Genomic DNA, 2,223 nt, shown 5'->3' with positions numbered 1-2,223 from the left:
GAATCACCTAAGCCCAGGAGTTGGAGGTTGCTGTGAACTGTGACGCCACAACACTCTACCAAGGACAATAAAGTGAGACTCTGTCTCAAAAAAAAAAAGAAATATCTGATCATGTATGTATAAAATTTAACTTAGGGGCTAGAATTATTTTCAGACTAATAAGTATAGAAATAAAATAGGTAAGGCAAAGACAAATATGAAAAGAATAAAAATAGCAGTTCTTTTTAAATAACAGCCCAGAAATATTATCAATTCCTCCTCGGATAGGAAAAAATGCTCCTACTAAAGACTGGGGGGGGGGGGAGAGAAATCTATATGATAATTAAAATCACAGAATGCTGATTACCAAAACTGATAATTATAATCCAGAAAAAGTCATGCAGGGATTCATAAGATTTCTGGCAGTACAATGGCCCATAAAGATCACAGAATCAAAACAAAATAATCTCTAATAACTCTGCCAAAAAGTCTGGTATATAACATAGATTGCACTGATAAGATTCAATACCCATTTCTTGGTACAAAGCCTCAATGATCAAGATTAAAATCAAAACAAGCACTGAAAACTTGCTCTGCCATGTGCTTTTACTTCACCCACTTAAAAATTCCAAATATAGGGAAAGCTATGGTCTAGAGAGAATTCTCAAAAACATGAAGGATCGAACACAAGTCTATTTTAGCTCCCACTTACAATCCACTAATGGGGCAGCGCCTGTGGCTCAAAGGAGTAGGGCTCTGACCCCATATGCCAAAGGTAGTGGGTTCAAGCCCAGTCCCAGCCAAAAACTGGAAAAAAAAAAATCCACTAATGTATTAAACTTAGTAAAAAAAAAGGTATAAACCCATAATGAAAAAAGAGAACAGAAAAGAGATGACAAAAGTGTTCTGGATTATAGAATACAGAAAAAGAAAAAGCAACTGACTAAGCATAGAAGAGAAATCTGAATTTCAGTGGCTGTTTAGGTATACCATTTAGGAAACAGTGGTAGAGCTCCAGAAGGCTAAGAACAACACATACAAAGTACTACATTAAGAGGAAGTGAAAGGGAAATAAAGGAAAGGATTGAAAACAGGAAAACTAAAAGTTCAGACAACAGAGAATAAGATTCCAAGATCCCTCCTTCTCCCTGGAAACTAACCCACTAACACCCCCACCTCCTGTAGGAGATCCAGGGGTCCTCAAACTTTTTAAACATGAGGCCAGTTCACTGTCCCTCAGACTGTTGGAGGGCCGGACTGCGGACCCTGGGATGAGTTGGCTGCTAAGCTGAACAGGCAGCTGTAGCAAAAACACACGGCAGGCCAGATAAACGTCCTAGGTGGGCTGCATGTGCCATAGTTTTAGGACACCTGAAGGGCAGTTTAGTCTCTAGAGACAATGAAACAGAAAGGCGCCAGACTCCAGACAGGTTTTGCTAATAGATTATTACACTGGTTCTTTCCCCTCTCCATTGCTGAGGATTCATAAATTTGTGATCCAGGAGGGGAGAGGCCTAAGGGATAAGTTTGTTCTGCTTAATCAACCACATATTAATCCCCAAAGCAAAGTGATTATACCAATGGGCCACATGTTTCGTTCTCCCAATAAGTTCCAGTCATACGAGAGCTATTTAGTAAGAAGAGATTCATGTAAACACTGATCAAGTCCCATGTTTGTAACAAAGAATGCCTAAAATAAGAAATGCAAAGGAAAAATTTCTACTAGAAATTAAAAATTAACACAATTCATTCATTTAACAATAAAGCCCTATTATATATAAAAATCTAAGACTGAGTGCCACAGAATATGCCAAAAGATACATTACAAGTTGCTTACTTTAAAGGAATTTCCAATTTGGTAGATCAAAGAAATGGAGCAATGAAGACTTTAGAGCACACAAAGAGTTACTAGATCTGTAAAGAGTTTGAAACAGGAGCTCCTTTTCAAAATTTTAGAAGATTTTATTAATTTCACATTATCCAATGAAAAGGAAATTAAAGCAATGCACATTGCCAGTTTATGTCAAAAATAGACATTCTGAAAAAAGCTTATATAAGAAATCTCAGCTCGGCACCTGTAGCTCAACCAGCTAAGGCGCCAGCCACGTACACCTAAGGTGGCAGGTTCGAATCCAGCCCGGACCCCCCAAACAACAATAATGGCTGCAACCAAAAAATAGCCGGGCATTGTGGCGGGCGCCTGTGGTCCCAGCTACTTGGGAGGCTGAGGCAGGAGACTCGCTT

General features: G+C 39.0%; 1 protein-coding gene across 1 annotated transcript in view; it reads right to left on the bottom strand.

The window, feature by feature from the left end:
- The window catches only part of OXSR1 (oxidative stress responsive 1), a 143,556-nt gene that overhangs the window by 97,215 nt on the left and 44,118 nt on the right, over positions 1-2,223 (bottom strand). The gene's annotated exons all lie outside the window — the stretch shown is intronic.

This window comes from Otolemur garnettii, unplaced genomic scaffold, assembly GCF_000181295.1.
Source record: "Otolemur garnettii isolate 467f Iridium unplaced genomic scaffold, OtoGar3 scaffold00002, whole genome shotgun sequence".
In the NCBI taxonomy this organism is placed as follows: domain Eukaryota; kingdom Metazoa; phylum Chordata; class Mammalia; order Primates; family Galagidae; genus Otolemur; species Otolemur garnettii.
Note: the sequence above shows the minus strand (reverse complement) of the source record. Positions and strands in the feature narration are given on the sequence as shown.